The sequence below is a fragment of the Cupressus sempervirens genome, chromosome 3, assembly GCF_028749045.1.
Source record: "Cupressus sempervirens isolate cs-2001-9-10 chromosome 3, ASM2874904v1, whole genome shotgun sequence".
NCBI classification, from domain to species: domain Eukaryota; kingdom Viridiplantae; phylum Streptophyta; class Pinopsida; order Cupressales; family Cupressaceae; genus Cupressus; species Cupressus sempervirens.
The window spans coordinates 367,185,288-367,203,793 of record NC_143120.1 but is presented as its reverse complement, the minus strand read 5'-3'; positions in this window follow the sequence as shown (position 1 = coordinate 367,203,793).

Below are 18,506 nucleotides of genomic sequence, written 5' to 3'. Positions count from 1 at the left end.
ACCTTAAAAACTTGTAACTCCCTCTAAGCTGATGTGCCATTTCTATATCCAAACAAAAATTTATGTTTGATTTGTCTCATGTTATTTCCATTTTATGTCTTATCATTCCTTTGCTTTTTTTAATGTCTGCTATGTTTCTGTTCTATTTGTACTCCCCCTTTATTTCTGCTCCCCCTTTTACACATCTCCTTGTAGTTTTTTTTTGTTTCTACTCTATTTGTACTCCCCCATTGTTTCTACTCTATTTGTACTCCCCCATTGTTTCTACTCCCCCTTTCACACATCTCCTTTTAGTTTTTTTAATCCTTTTGGCTATATTTCCTTCCTCAAAATTCAAAATTTGATTCTCTCCCCCTTTGGGTATATCTCCCCATATCTTATTCTCCATCTCAAAAATGTATTTCTCCTCCATATCTACATAATGTATTATCTCCCCCTTTTTGCCACTTATTTCAAAGGGTCCTATGAATGAATAGAATACTTAGCCAAAAAGGTTTTGTTTACCTCCATGATAATCTTTAGAGAAGCATCCCAATTGTCTAAGGTAATATCCAGTGCTTTAAGTTGGATGGTTATCTCTAGTACAAGGTGTACTAGGTCTTCTAATGTAGAAAGATTTGGATCCTTCTTCAAAAAATATTCTACACGGGCCATTTTTTTATGCAATACTTCCATGTGTGGGGTGATTGCAAATTGTATCTATATTAACTTGGCCTTGATGTTAGCCTCTTCTGCTATGAGTACAACTAATTCCTTTTTGGTGTGAAGCATTGTAGCAAAGTGCTTCTCACTTTGAGCTAGATCCTTTGGTAGCTATGTGCTTGATAGCTTAAGGTTCCTCTCCAAGATTAATGTCCATTGGCTAGTCTCTTGAGGAATCACACAACTTGGAGTACAATGAGAATATGTTCTCAAGTACTACTTTCACCTTTTCTACCTTTTTAGCCAGTTCAACCTGTGATAGTGCTATCTCACCAGATATTTTCTCATTAACCTTCATTTGAAAATTCTTCTAAGACCATTCTAGTAATTTGACATTGGTATCAAGGTCTTCATTTTGTACCTAGTCCACTATGTTGGATACTTGCTCCATAATGGGCTTTGTTTCATCAGACACTAGCAGGTTGAAAGCATCAAGAAAGATCTCTTTGATTTCTATCAATGCTTGCCTTTATCTATACTCATTTTAGAGTATCTCCTACTTCTTCTTCTTCTCTAATGCCTCTTGCACTTCATTAATCTATGCTATGTTCATTTTTTTGTAGTCATTGCTTGGTATGACTATCTCTTCATCAAGTGTAGGGTCTCCATAATGAAGTACCCTTGCTACCTTGGCAAAGCTCAAGCCTAGTGTTGATATTTGCAATGGTACTACATCAATTCTTGGCTACTTAGTAGGAGTCCCTATAGTAGGCAAATTGACCAGTGTTTGTATTGCCTCTTGTTCTCTTTCCTTAGAGTTCTTCTCCTCTACCTTATCTTTTTCAGTTCTACCTTGATCAATTATAGTGATTAGAGGAGGTGCACCTTGAATCTATGTTGTAGGACTAGAGGTATCTTTCTATCATGTCTTCTCCTTAGTTTTCTCCTCAACAGTTACTATGGCTATAGTGTCAACCTTAGAAAATGTGTCTTGTGCCACTTGCTCTTGTGGTTGACCACTTGTAGCTATTAGAGTTTGTGAAGGTGGTTCTTGTGTATTCACCTTCTCCTTGGTAATCTTGGCTACTACTTTTTGCAATTCCTCTACATTCACTAGAACTAGATTGGTGCACAATTGTGCTTGTAGAGTAGTCTGGTGAAGGATCTTTTTGAGATCCTCTATAGTTAGTCGATTGATGTTCTAACTAGAAGTATCAGAAACATCCTTCACAATTATAGTTTCTATAGATGTAGGTGTTGCATGTGGAGGACTAGATGGTGCCAATTATGTGTCTTAGACACTCTATTCCTATTGTTGCTCCTCAGTTGTTGCCTCATCACCTTTCTGTGTTTCTTTCTCCACTATTACCTCTTCTTTTTCTTTCTCTCCTTTTTCCTCCTTTTCATTTTCATCTTCCTCTTCATCATTATTTCTTCCCTCAAAGGGATCTTCTTGTCCTTCTTTTACTATTTGAAGGCCATAAATCACTTTCCACATAAGAGTGGACTTCTTCACAACATCCTTAATCTTATTTTGTAAAATATAGAAGGCTCTGTATTTGGGTGCAAATTTTCTCCCATATTTCTTGCTAGCCTTGCTTATTTGAACTTTAGTTAGGTCAGGCATTACATGAGCCAATGTTGGCTCTCTTATTTCTTTCTCCATATTTAGGCAATAATGTCATTTATTTTTAACAATTGAGTATAACTCCTTAGGCATAGTATTGTCTAGTTCAAGTGGAGTACTATTGAACTTGGCCATCATAGTGTCAATTGACTCTTCCATTATGTTCTACTCCTCTCTACTTAGCTTATTAAAATAATTTCCTTTTAATCAAGTCAAATCTACATTATCTCTAATATTATCACAAACATTTTCTAGGTTAGATTTAGTGGTGTGACTTACCACTCTAAATTGGTCATTATCAAAATATGTCCTTTCCTCATCTAATTCTAGGGGTGCCACATATTTTCTTCTCTTTTTCTCTATTGGCCCTCCTTGTTGTGATTCTTTCTACTTCTCCTATTCCTTTGTCACTTTTTTTGTTTCCCTTGTGTCTGCCCTAGTGGTAGGTTTGGTTGGGCTTGGCTTAGCCTTCTTTTTTCCTTTTGGCTATGTGGCATGATGTTTTTGTACCTTCCTCTTCTTGGGTTCTACTTTAGGTGCTTACTACTTGGCACCTTCTTCTTTAGAATCCTCACCCATGCCTTGGGTTAATGCTAGTGGCCCCTACCCTTCTTCATCTTCATCATCATCTACCTCCTCTGCCTCTATTGTGCTTGCTCCAAATTTGGCCTTGAGCTTTTTCACCAATTTTTCCTTTTTCTTTAATGTGGTAGCAATTTTCAATTACATATCTACCTTTGATCTTACCACATCATAAGTGCCAAAATGTGGTGCACTCTTATCTACTTCTTTTGCTAGTAATGTTGTAATGGCTGCAGATGCCTCCTCGATGTTTATCTCATATCCAAGAGGTCTAAGCCATTTGACCCTGGTTATGTCTACTTGAATGTAAGTATAATCAATACATGTAAGAAAAAAAATGTCATTTTCATGTTGTTCAACTAATGAAACATGTATCATTAGTCTCTATTTCATGGATTTCTTGAAATCTTCAAAATAACTTGTCATAAGTGTCTCAAAATTTGCCCCCATTTGTTCAATATATTCATTCACCTAGGCTACTATGGACCTGTTTTTTTTCTAGCTAACTTTTCCAAAGGATGGAAATTCATTATGCACATATAAAAATATACAAATCAAAATTGCACCAAATTTGCATTGTGCTCCTTTAGTTCTTCTTATAGCTCCAAAATTTTCATTGATTTGTTGCAGTTACAATTCTACTATGTCATAGGTATGATCCTTTTTGACTAATTTGTAGCCAACATCTACTGCAATCCAAGGAATAGTATTAAGTGTGCTAGATTGGTAAAACTTATTAGAAATGACTCTAATAGTAAAGTCAACAAGAGGATCCTATATGGTATCTATGGCCATGCCTCTCTTGTTCCATTTTGCTCCTGTATTTTTGTCAATAGCTTCCTTAGAGTCACTTATGAGGGTTTTGGGCTGATCTAGGGTTGGATAACCTATGTAAAATCCTCTTTGATATCTTTATTGGGACATCTTCTAACCATAAACTTCCATCATGAATCCTACTTAGCACAATCTTGATCCATTTGGTTTTGAAATAGTAGGGAACTCTAGGGCATGAGTTAAACCCTTCCTTTCAACAATTTGGAACTCTTCCTTCAAAACTCCATTCTCACACAACCTATCACAAGCTTCTCTAATCTCCATATCTCCAATGGCTCTTGTCTTGTAGTTATAACATCTCCTAATGTCTTGCACCATTACTACCTTAGCAAGAATTATAGATAGGGCTCTAACTGGGTCATTTTTATAAGCAACTTCAGTGATAGGCTGAAAATATGGTTGCTTAGCTTCATTTGATACTAATTGGACTTCAAATAGCTCTTTCCCCTAAGGTTTCCTAGAACTATAGGCCATTTCTTTGAACTAGAGTTCAAACATAAAGAAATTTGAAACTGTGTAACTTGGTACTAGTATAAATGCCTTGAATTTGATGAATTTGTGTTGAATTTGTGTAGAAATATGCTCAAATGCTGGATTATTTTCTTAGAAATCATTCTGCACTCTTCTTCATCATTGCTCTTTGGTCACTATGAGGAAAAATGATTCAAAATATGATCATATACCCTTATTTCATTGCATTTAATGCTTAGTGCATTTACAACTATCCACTCACCTTCTTAAGCATTTTTGCATTACTCAGCTTCCATTGTCTTTCAACACTTGGCATATACTGGAGTTTCCCTTACTTAGCTTTCACTACCAACTCAGTTGCAATTAACCATTTGGCTTCTACTAACTTTGGCAATCAACTCAACATGTACTAAGAGTTTACCAGGCATCTGAAGGAAACTCAGCAACACTTATGAAATCTTGACATTTTAACTTTGCATCTCTATTCATGTTGATCTCTCCTTTTTAATACTTACTTATCTTGGAACTGATGTATGACAAAGCTTTGTATATTAGTCCCACATACCTTCTTTTACTTAGTTGGATGAAGTGTGACCACTTGACCTTTTAGGTGAAGTGATCCCTTCATTAGATGTGCTACTTCCATCTTTCTTCTTCAATGTCTTATTCATTTCTCCTCTGATGTGTTCAACATCTACCTTTCCTTTTCCTTTGTTGAACTCTAAATTAGGTGCCTTTGACCTTGTTGGACAATTTCTGCTTATATGACCAGTCTTCAAACAACTAAAACATGTGGTTTTGCTGAACCATCTATTGTAGTTTCCACTGAAATGTGTTCTTATATAACTTTCAGGGATGTGTCCATATTCCTTATAGTAGTGATAGCTATAACTGGTATTGTAATCCCAATTATAGTTTATTCCATGATAATTTCCCCTTGCTAGTTGTTTAGGTGTTCATATAGGCTTTTATCTGCACTCAAAAGCTTTATGTCCATACTTCTTGCAATTGTAGCAATGACCTTCAAATCTTGGTGTCCTAATAGTCCTAGTCCTATAGTCATGTGCTTGATGTCCTTGCTTATTGCACTTGTAACAATGACCCATATCCTTAGGTTTTTCATGTTGATGAACATTCTTGCTCCTACACACATTAGAGGTATGTCCCTTTTTAGCACAAAAATGACAAGTGGGTTTAGTGTTCTTACCTTTATCACTTCTTTCTTCTACAGTCTTGGATGATTCTCCTTTTTTAGTGCTGGTGTATCCTAGTCCTAAAGTATCATTACTAGCTCTTGGTGCTTTTAGTAGATGTTCAAAGTACTTGATGGCCTTTTTAGGTTTGTTGAAGCTCTCTGAAACTTCCTTCTCTCTTTTTAGGTCATTTTGGAATTGTTCATTTTGCATCTTTAGTGTGGAGATCTCAATATCCTTGACATTTAGTTCATGATGTGCATTCATCATCTGACTTAAGGTGTCTAGCTGCATTTTGGAAATTCTTGCACGCTTAATTGACTTTTCTTCCAACTTGTTAGCAAGACTTCTCTTGTCATCTTCTAGCATAGCCTTATCTTCAATAACTCTTTCCTTCTATTTAGTCACTTCAAAAAGCATCATGGCTTGTGATTCTTGTTCAGGCTTGAGTATTCTGATCTCTTCTACTTGAGCTCTATTCTTTTCCATAAAGTATGCTATTGCTACATCAAATTATTTAGAGTCTCCATTTACAAACACTTTTGAGGTGTCAATATCCTTGTACTGTGTATCATTCTCAGCTATCGCAATCTCTATTCTTCTCTTTAAGGATTTTCTCAATTCTTCCCTAGCTTCTTTCAAAGTATGTAGAGAGAGTAGTATATCAATCACTTGGTTTTCTATGACCTATCCAAGCTTTTAGAATTATATTTCTAGATCTTTTCTCCAAGCTGTAAGGCTCCTCCTTGTTAGAACTTGGCTCTGATACCAATTGTTGGAATTTACAAGTGCGAAGATTTACTTCTGAGAGGGGGGGTGAATCATAAGTAATAGTATGTAACCTCTAAAACTTTTAACTAAGATCATTCACATGAATCTACCATATCTAATTGACATAAAAGTAAATAAATGCATGAAAATAGATAACACAAGATTTGGTCAGCCAAAAACTCTCCAAAATGAGAAGGTAAAATTGGGGTGGGGATGATACCCACAAATTATCACTGCAGCAATATGTAACTATTTAAGGTTACAAAGTTTGACCACTTCCAATGGTTTTCCTTATAAAAGGCCTACCCTGTTAAAGGCTTTACACTCCATTAAAAGTGACCTGTCTAAAGGATTTACAAACACTCCCTTGGAATGTTACCCTATTAAATGATTTACAACCTTGTTAAGGATCTACAATATGGCTACTAAACCAACCTATCTCCATAGGATTTTCATTCCTAATATAATGGCTAGAAATTATTAGAATGTGTTGACCTAATGACTTACAATCTTTAATCGTTGATTCTAGATCATTGTTCTACTCAATCTAATATGATCCTTCCTGATCTAATATGTCTCTGCTCATATTGCTAATACTCTTGTTCTGAACAACTTGATTTTGTAGTGTTGCTCTTCCTCTAAGTCTTTACACCCCTCTGAATTTTTCTAGCATTCTCCCATATATCTCTCTTCCATATCTTGCACACACGAATTATGGGGTATCAACCTCCATATAAAGGCTCTAAAGACTTAGGGTTAGGTATGAATCCATGATCGATATTCATCCATCTTTTTCACTCAAATATTTACACTTTTCCTATTGGTTGCATGTTTTCTCCTTTTTTCTAATTGGCTGCATGCTAAATACATAGGGAATGTAAAATATTCAATCTTATCTTTTAGATCCTTCAAGATTCATCTTAAGTTGGCTCAAAAATAGTTTGCATTTGAGTTTGTGAAGGCACAAACTCATATGTTGATTCTATGTTACTCGAAACTTCCTGATTGTTGATGCTCAACACATATAGGATTTCTATCTTGCTTGGATCCTATAGTAACTCTGTCTTGCTCAGCATCTATACTTTTCTTGGCATCTATAGTGACTTAGCACTTGAAACTTTCTTGGCTGCTAAAGTTTACTAAGTACCTGTTGAATCTTTGGCTTAGTACATACTATACCTCGGCATCTATATCATAACTGGCATCAACTTAGAAATTGGTTAAGTGTGCTGACACTCAATTGTCAAAACCAATCTAAGACCAACAATAGCTACCCCTTGATGTATTATGCTCTCATTGGGATATTTGAAACATGACATTTTAAAACACCAATAGGGCCAATTTTGAAGTGGACCTCAACAAGTGTGAGCCTTGGGACCTCCTTGGCATGTTCAATTCCCTACTTTATTATGCACTATGTGTGTAATCCCACTCACCCATTTGATCTTGAATGATGGCATGCATATTGAACTATCACATTTGAAAAATAATACCTTGCACCCATTTATGAAATAACAACCTCTAACAAAGGTTATAAAGAAATCATAGGCTGAATTTTTACCCTATGAAAATGATCACTTGTGCCTTTTGTTTCCCTTTTCTCAAAGGAATCATATCCAAACATACAAAATTCACCTTCTACTTTAGCATATGTCCCAAAAAAATGAACTATATCCCTTGGCATTATGTGAAGAATAAAACATACATATTCAAAGTCTAAAGTAAAAACATGCTTGGAACATACCTCTTCACAATCTAAACCAATATCTTGTTTTATGAAAACCTCAACTAGATAATATAAAAAGTGATAAAATTCATACTCCATGATGTTATTAACATCACACAACTTGATGTCTTCCTTTCTTTACATCATGATTATTCATTCACTATCATTGACTTCTTGTATACACAACAAGGATTCATCAATATCAAGAGTAAAAAATTCATATGATGGTTCAAAAAATTCAACACTTACTAATTCTTGGCCATTATTTTGCACATTCAAATCAACATGTAACAAAAGAAGCACTATCATAAGTCTTTTCAATAACATCATCCTTATGTACAACAAAACAAACTAAATCTGAGTAAATAATCATGTGGAACAATAGCACAAGAAACTTGTTTATCCATTGTAAAGTAATGAACATCATTAGTAAACTCCACATACTCATATTCTACATCGCCATTTTTAATAATATTAGTGATATCACTTTCACATTCTTCTAATACAAATACCTACTGATCAAATTTGAACATGTCCTCCAAATCATAAGATTGACAATTATCACCACCATTTATCTTTCTTGCAATAAGATTTGCATTTTTAGCATCAATAGTGTTCTCAAAAGCTTTACATGAGTTCTGTGAAAATTATTTTAGTGGGATAGTAGGGACATGCCTAAGTCTATCATCTTCATGCATGCATACCATGCACTGCTCATTTTCTATTTTATTCTCATTACTTGAGGAGGATATGTGTTTAACACTTTCAGTATATGAAGAAACATCAGAGACATCATTACATAAAGATTCAAAATTCATTTCACCAACCAAGCATGTAGAGTAAAAATCAACATCATTTTTCTCAAGAGGTTTAAATAGGAAATTCCATCAATTACCTTTACACTTATCACTACACATTGACGTAATAATATTTGAAACAAAAGCATGTTGAATGTTATAATTACCTATTGTAGGAGTTGCATAGAAGAAGAGAGCATCTTGGGAGATTCCTTCCTTAGAATGACCCCTTTGAAATAGAAGAAATTATATACCTTGAGCTAAAAGGTCCCCAAGTTGAAAATGAAGAAGTAAATGAACCTATTGAAGAAGAACCACCATTTGAAAACCCATCTGTTGATACCCAAGAAGAATTGCCTTCTCCACCATCTTCTAAAGGATCATTGCACTTGAATGACCTTTTTGTTGAACCAAAAATATTGGAACAACTATCTATCTCTTGTAATATACCAACTAGGTCAAGGAATACCACCTCCACCACCAAGGATGGCTTAGCCTACCTTTCCCTTTCCTATTCCTAATCAACATGATAATAATAATTTGAAAAACAATCCTTCTTCTACATTGCCAAAATTCTATGGTCTTATTACTGAAGATCTTGAAATCTTTTTTTTTTTTTTTGATATCCTATGTCAAAGTAATGACTATACAACTAATTCCTATGAGTTGAAGATGTTCCCATCTAATTTGAAGGAGGTAGTCTTACAATGGTTTATGGGGTTGGGTGCCAGTGTTGTAGCTAATTGGTATGCAATGAAGAGTTTGTTTCTTACAAAGTGCAAGGAGTATTGTAGATGTTATGATATGAAAGGGGGTGACATTTTTAAAATTTCATAAAAAAGGAATGAGACATTATAAGACTATGTCTCTAGGTTCATGTTTAATCTACAAAGGAACACTCAACATTGGCTTAATGAGGAATCTAAAAAACATCTTTACTTAAAAGTTTTTAATGATGAAAGTATTTAAACATTCGACCTTATGGTAGGAGGTTATACTACTCAAAGGAGTTGGAAAGATATCAAAACAATATTCCTTAATTATTCAAGGGAAATTATGAAGAAAGGAAGATGAGTAGGAAGATGAGTTAGGCTTGTATCTAGTAAACTCAATGGTTCTAGAGTAGCAAAGGTGGAGCTTTCCAATATTTCAACTAATTTTATGAAGCATATTATAAATAATTTTTCTACACAATTGGGCACCATGCAAGCCAAAAGGAGGCATGAGGAAACTAAAGCTATGCTTGTTGAATTTCATCCACACCATAAAAAAAAGAAGAGGAACTGCAAATGCCACAAAATGGCCAATTTAGAGGTTGATCTGATGCTTATTGAATTCAAAGAATATATGAGAATGGGGATGTGTTCTATGTTGCACAATGCAGCCCTTGGGCCCAAAGACAAGGTATGCCTCAAGGCCCTTTGTAAAATTCAAGCCATAATAATAGTCAATGGAAAAACTAATATTTCCATAATTATGGCCCTCATGGTCCTAATTGGATTAATAGCTAGTATAATCGATCCCAACCACTCTAGAATAACCAATGGAAACAACCCCCATCTAATCAATGGAAGAAACCTAACCAAATGGCATCAACCTAAACAAAATTGGCAAAATAAAAAATGGTGGTAGCCTCAGCAACTATGACAAGAATCCAATCAATCATAGCATTCACAAGATAACTAGAAAAAATCACCTCCATGGGGAACTAATCAACCTCACTAGTAAGTTATAGTATTGTCACCTCAACCAAAAATAATGCCTCCTCTTCCTACATCCAATGCAAATCAGCCAAAGAAAACCTAGCTTCCTACCCAACCTAATCATAATCCTAACAATGAACAACCTAATCAGTAGAAAACTTATTTTATTAATGATATATTCTTGCAATCAAGGACTTCTCTTCCTATACCCAAGGGTCGAGTCATTATAGAAGTGACTACTAATGATTCTCTTGCTGAAAATAAAGATGCACCTACACCATCATCATCTACTCATACAACAAATGCTCCATCATGTAGTCCAACAACAAAAACTCTACCCTTTCCTTAGAGGCTTGTTAATCCTTCTATCCTTATTTAAAAATCTAGTTGTAGAATAATTGCTTAATCGATTAAGACAAGAAACTATCAAAATATCATTGATGGATTCTATTAAAGAGGTTTAAGAACACACTAAGACCATTACAGAAGCTTGTATTAAAAATCCTAGTAGGAAGAGAAATGATCCTCAAATAATTCATGTTATGGGTCAATTTTCATACTAGTTGTTAGAAAGTTGTCAATCCCCAAATACTTAGATCCTAGAAACCCTATTGTTACCATTTTTACTATGGGATTCAAGTTCAAAATTCTTTAGTTGACCTAGGAGCATCAAGGGAGGTTTTGTCTCACCTAAATATCATTGTCCTAAGAGAAACCCTCACAATCCTTTAGCTTATTGATAGCTCTATTGTGAAATCATGTAGAATGGTTGAAAATGTAAAGGTCACATTAGATTCCTAGAGATATCTAGTTAATTTTGTCATTGTATCCCCCAAAGCTACCTTTGGTGGCTATCCTATAATTCTATGAAGAACATGGTTAGCCATTGTTGATGCTTTTATAGCTATTCATTCTAGCAAAATGGAAATCTCCAATGGCACTAACATGAAGAAATTAACTTTGTATTATCTTGCTCAACTACTCTTATAAGATGATAAATCCATATGACATGACTTAGGTGACAATGAACTAGAAATTGACTCAATCAACCAACTTATGGTAATTGATAGGAATCCATTTATGGTCTCATAGGTGTGTGCATAAAAGTATCACACTTCTATAAACAATTATTCTTGAGAGAACCTATGGAAGAGGAAGTCTCAAGAGCTGGCTTATAGCTCTCTATCTATGACATGCAAAGGCTATAAGATGGTGGCTCTCAAATGAACCAAACTATGCAACCCTTGCAAGGTGCACCATAGAATGAGAGATTCAATGAGTAGAGGAAAGAGTGCCAATATCCAAGAATCTAGAGTAAAACGCAATGCAAATGCAAGCTATTTTAAATGAAATGCAAGCTAACAAAAATAAATAAGATAAAGAATAAATGAAACTAAGCTAAAAAGTATGTCATAATGTAAGTACAATGAGAGCTAAGCTAAAATGCAAAAATGCAAGAATGCTCTAAGTCTCCAAAATCACTAAGAAAACCTCCAGCATAACAATAGCATGAGAGACTAAGATTTTTTTTTTGAATGAGAAGAGAGCCCTCCCTTTTAAAGAAAAATTGATGGTAGAGATTAAGAGGCAAGATGAATTTAATCAAGGGTGAAGTTTGAAAGTGGGAGTGATCCATGTGCACAAGCATCTCAACCAATCACAATTAATGGTTGACTTTTGAGAGGGTTTGAAATGTGTGGAGGAAGATTAAAGTTATTTTTTAAGTAGAAGATTCCTCTCACGTAGAAAAATGTGCATTCATGTGTAGACAAAAATGCATTTTCTTTTATTTCTAAAATAGGAATAATGTTTTATGTGTGCACACTTAGGATAAGAGATGAGTGGGGAATTTTATTTAATTAAAAGGGGGACGTGTTCTTTTAATTAAATATGAACTTGGGATAAAGTGGTCATACATAAGGTTATAATCAAATAAATAATTTTTTGAGGATTTGATAAAAAAAATAACCATTAGATAAATTATGGAAAAATGCTAGAAAGGGGGCTCATAGTCTAGATGACCATTTTTAGTTGATTACATTTGCCCCTCTTTGACTAATGTGTGATTGATCTAGGAACACATTATGTCAAAAAATGAAAAATCTAAGATGATAGAGAGATCTAATTATGAAGAATAAAATACAAAAAGAGATAGCAAGTCCTAAATGTACAGTTTGATAGTGATAGTATTGAACACTAGGATAGAGTAGATATAAGAACTCAAGAAGAGTACTAACACCAAGAAAAGTAGATAGATCAAGAGAAAATAGATAGTTTTAGCAGAAAGCAATTTGTGACAATGATAGAATATTCATGCCCCCTCGAGATCAAAATCAAAATGAGATAGAGGAGATGTAGAAATAAGCTAGATTTGATCAAATTAGAACAAAGAAAAGTTCATCATTATAGATAAGAGATTAAGACCAAAGAGTGACCACCAAGCAATGAAGATATGTCCTAGTTTGACTAACTTTGACCAAGAAAGATAAAGCATAAGAATTAGGTCAAAGAAAGAAGAAAGATGAAATGAGATGAAATGGAAATGAAAGAAAAGAGGTGAAGAGAGTAGAAATGATGAAGAAATGAAGAAATGATGATTTCCCCTACAAGATTCAAAGGTTAAGCCTCAATTGGCCAGCCAACTACATAGAAGAAAGAAGAAATTTTTCACTAGCGAGATGAAGCTGAATTTGGATTTTGATTCCAAAAATAGATCTAAGATGTCGAGATTAGCAAAGATAGGTCAAAAGCATAGATGAGATGGTAAGATAGAAAAGAAGTGAGAAATAGGAAAGAAGAGATAAGATAAGATTGAGAAGATACAAGAGAAGGATGAATGTAGTTAGCTAACAAGTCCATGAAAGATAAAGAAGAGAGCTCTCTAAACATGAAAAATGCAAAACTAAGCTAGAATGAACCCTAGAATGCAAGCTAGTATGAAAGCTGCAATTGCAAGGGTTACATAAGTAGGTCCTAGTTTTTATCATCAAGCCTTATTAGGGACATCATAAGATCATGCAATCATCACTAGTAAAACTATGAGGATATGAATATGATCTACGTCAGATAGAAATGTGGGAATCTAGTCTAAGCATGAAAGACATAAAAGTCAAGATGATTACATGATCAGATTCCCTAAGTTTGATATATCAAGATTACACCTATATCAAGGCATAAATTCCAAGATAACCCTGAGTGTGGTCTTGTGAAAAATAGTCAAGGATGATACACTTATAAGTCCAAGTGTCGAATAGGATCAGCATGAAATGCTTGAAGACACTATAGACAAATAAAGTATACCCACAAGTAGAAATCAAGAGAACATGCCCTATGCCTATAATCTTCTAGTCAATGACATCCTTGAAAGACTATTAGGGAGGGAACACATAGTAAAGAAATCATTATAGATAGCACACAAAGTAAATAAAGATCATCATAGCTCAATCATTAAGGTGTTTAAGTATGTGTGTGTGTAACTCACCTGGCTATTTCTTCAAAGCTTGATCCTAGTAATGAGAAATATCATGACATCAGAGACTATAGGTAAAGTATTTGAAAGTGTTAAGAAACACTTGATGTCAAGTTGGGGAGTAGTGTTGAGAAACATTGTTTTGTGAAGTGTCAAAGAAACCCTAGTGCATAAGGAAACCTCAAATAGGCTAAGCAGTTGTGCCCCCAAGATGAGGAAAAGAAACAATTCGAAGCTAGAAAATGTGTAGTAGAGTGTGTAATTAAGACTGATAGACATAGGTGCAAGGGTCTCAAGCATCACCTATTTCCAAGTTTTCACCACTTGGCAAATTTTGTTAAGACTTTTTTCAATTTTTTTTAATTTTTTAATTTTTTGTATTTTTTAATTTTTTAATTTTTTTGGTGATACATCAAAGTGCCTATTGTTAGGTTTTCACTAAGATTGTCTTTTTTTTAAGGATATTTTCTAATTTTTAGGATTTTTTTCAGCATCATATATGATTTTTTTGGATTTTTAAATGATTTAGAGATTACTAGTTCTCAAGCAAGGTCACATCATTTTCTCCCAATGTCTAGCAAGGTGTAGGACATGATGGAGCAAAAAGTTGGTAGATAGACAAAGATGTATAAGAAAGGAGTATGAAGGAAGTGAAAGTGATCCTCAAGGACTAACTCCTCAAGAGTACCCAAGCTAGGGAAAGAGGTGAAATAGTCAAATGAAGTATGTTTTGGATAAGCAATAGAAGTAATGAGCAAGATAGCATGTAGAATAAGCAGTGAAGCCAACAAGTGAGATAATATGAAGAATGTAGTCCAAAAGAGTAGCCATGTCAAGAAACCTATGAGAACCATGATTTATTTTATTGTGATCAAGACCAAGGGGTCAACTAGATAGGATAGCGATGGGATAGAGCAATAAGAATGAAGCTAGATATGAATGATATGAGTGAATGAGAAGGATGGGGCGAGTGATAGATAAGATAGCCAATATGCAATGATAGCTCAACATTGTCAAGATCAAAGAGAGAAGAGGGGATAAATGTATGATGGAAGAATTACGCATGATGCTTGTTTACCAAGTTTTCATCATGGTACTTATCCAAGGTGCCACAAGATGTAGTTTTCACTGTAGGATGCATTTATTTCTCTTTACTTTTGCTACCAAGGTGCCACAAGAAGTAGTTTTCACCAAGGCAATTTTCTTTCTTCTTCTTTTTTCTTTTTTTCTTTTTCTATTTTTTTTTTTAAATTTTTAAGAAAGAGCTCAAGCTGTTTGAATGTAGATAGTGCTCCTATAAGAAAGATAAGTTATGGTAAGCCAAGACCATAGAAAGGTATGCTCAAAGATGTTGATAGGGTGATGAAAGAGAAATGGTAATAGGAAGAGTATATGGATGATAATAGTTCATGTATAGAAAGTAAGTGTAAGCTTTAGAGGATTTCATGAGGGTAGCTAAAATATTGGACAATATCAACATTGACACACACCTTGAAGGGTATTGGAATGATGGAGGAATCATGGATGAAGTAGCTTGAGGTTTAGATGTATGAGGTGGTAGAAGAGATTTGGAAAAAAGTGGAGTGGAAGGCTTTGGAATATTTTTAGAAATATTTTTGGAAGAATATGGAATGGAAGCCTTTGGAAGCTTGAATGTTAACTTTGAAGTATTTTCAATATTCAAGTCTTTTAAAAGAAACTTGGGAATCCATATAGCTTTAGATTTTCCTTTGGATACTTCAAAACATATTTCTTCAATAATGGGTTTAGGAACCCATATTTTCTTTGATTTAGCTTTTTTAATAGTGGACCTTTGAGGTCTCTTTTGTGCATTCTCCTTCTTAGCATTCACATGTCGATTAGATGGGACATAGTGATCTTTCTTTTTGAATGGATTCTTATGTTTATTCTCACTTCCAAAGGACTTGGGATTTGTGGATGAATAAGGATGATATGACTGGTTTAGATGTATAGAGGGGTGAAAAGTCATCAAGGATGAGTGTCTTTGTTGATCTTGAGGTATTATAGGATAGCTAGGGAATGAGCTAGGAGTGAATGTAGGAGATGGAGGAACATAAGGCCCCAATATGGATGGAAGGTTTGAGTGCTTTAGCTTAGATGGATATGGACCAAGGATAGATTTAGAAGATGCAAAGGGATAGTGGGAAGGGATATCAACATCTTTAGAGTGAGCAACATTGTCAAAACCATCAATAGACTCATGAGTACCTTTGATAGGAACAAAAATTTTAATAGAAGCACTTGAAGCTTGAGTACAATTTTGAAGTGGATGTGGAGAAGTAGAACATGAGGGGATGCTTTGATCTTGACAAGTAGCTTTGGATAGCATATAAAGAGAACTTTTCTCATAATTTTTAGTAAGCTCAAGGGAGATAATGGAAGTGGTATCTTCATCATACTTAGGAGGTGGACAAGATATAGGATATGGATGGGAAAAATCTTGAAAGAGATGAAAGAGTGTTTGATCTTGATCTTTCTTGACATTTATAGCTTTTTCTTTTTTAGAGTCCTCTTGACATGGAGCCACTTCTAAGGACAAGGGAGAATGAAGAGTGAATGGAGTAGTGCTTGGATTAGGCATAGTAGTGCATGAAGGTTGAGGATGTTTAGGATTAATAGCATGGAAAAGGTTTGCATCCAAGTGAAGGTTAGCTTGAGTTTCTTTTACAGGTAGCCCTTGAGGATACATGTAGTCAATGTGGAAAGCATTAGGTTCTTTATTTGATGGAGGCATGTTGGAAAGCTTTGAAGTGTTGGGAGATGCACAAGTGTTGGAATAAGTGGAGGTATCAAGGAAACCATCACTAGACATAGGTTCATTAATATGATCTTTCTCAAGAAAAGTATCCTCATCACATGAATCATTAGAGGTATCAATAATTCCATTATCAATAAGATCTTGGATTTTAAGTTTTAGCTCAATGCAATCTGAAGTACTATGCTCATTATGTTGATGATAAGCACAATAGATATCCAAGAATGGGTTTCCATATGAGGTACACTTAGGTAACATGATGATCTTATTGCCAAGAAGTTTTTGCAAAGTATCATCATAAGAATCTTCCAAGGGAGAAAAAGTTCTATCAGAAGTATTTCTAGAGTCCTTTTGTTGTTTCTCAATTGAATGGTATGCATCCATGTCTTCATCATTATCTTGGTCAAAGATAGGTCCATCATGAAATTTTTGCATAGGCTCAAAGGAGGTATTACTTGCTTGTTCTCTAAAGAGGTCTTTAGATCTAGAAGATGAAGACATTTGATGTCTTGAAGTAGAGCATGTAGACCTAGAAGAAGAGGATGACCTCAAAGAAGGTTACTCATATGCATGTAAAGACCTTAAGGAAGATTCATGTAATGATGAAATATTCTCCTCTAACCTTTTCTCAAGTTTAGACTTCATTTCTGTCATGCGCTTAGAGAGATGAAGGTAAGAAATATCATTTGTCTCTTCTAGTTCTTTGTATTGCACATATAGATCTTGAAACTCTTTAGTGACATGGAGGATATCATGATCATCTAGATTTGGTTGAGGTTTGGTAGCACAAGATTTGAATTCCATAGTGGTAGATAGATAATCAAGCATGGAGAAGACTAGAGGAAGCTAATAAGGTGACACAAGATAACTTGATGTCCAAACTAGAGAGGTAGATTATCCACTTGCCAATATAGTAAAGATAGAGTAAAGTGACCTGTCAAGAAAGTGTCCAAGTTACTTATGAAACTAGTGACTCAAGTCAAGAGCTAGGCAAGAAGTCAATAGCCAAGTAGATAGAGCAAGTGGGGTGACAAGTGAACAACTTTCCCAAGCTAAGAGTGTAGTCAAGAAATCAAGGTAACCATTTCAGCAAAAGGATAAATAGCAAGCAGACATAGACCATGAAGACAAAAAGACCAAGAGCACTAAGACCAAAGAGCCACTTTAAGCATGTCCAAGAACTAGAGACATAAAAAATAAAAATCAAATGATGAGACTCCCCTTAGCAAGCAACACAAGGAAAATGTTAAGACTTGATGCTTTAACTTGGTTGAAAAAGTTTGACAATAGTTGATAGCATAGCAAGTTTGATGTTGAGAAACAATTTCTTTCCAAGCAAGATAGTGACACATGGAGTAGTCTTCAAACAATCAAGCAAGGGACAAAGAAACCTTGCATGATACAAGCATATGTGAGATCTTAAAAGAAATGCCTAGTGTATATGCTACTTTAGTATGCAAGAAACACTAATTTAATGAAAATGAAAGCATTAACATTAACTAAATTAACATAACATATTAGATAGACAAAAGAGGAACCCCTAATTAGGAACGTGAGCGAAATGAATGGACTCTCCCAATAGGAATTAGGTCTTTTCTTGGTAGATGAGTCTAAGTAAAGGATTGGTATGTATGCTCAAAGAGCTTCAAGTTTGCTTCAATGGTGGGGATGGGTAATGGAAATTTGGTAGCTTTGTGAGCTCTCAATTTGGCATTATAAGAGTATGGTTAAGGGATTTGTTTCTCAAACTAGCATTATAACTTTAGCTCAAGGATTGTGATGAAATGGCTTGGAAGGGGATCCAATTTATAAGCTAAGGGCTTGAGGGTTTGAGGGCTAAGATACAAGGATGGGGAAAAGCTCATGGAGGGCTCAGATTGCATGAGAGGAGAGCACATTGATTGTGCTTCCTTAC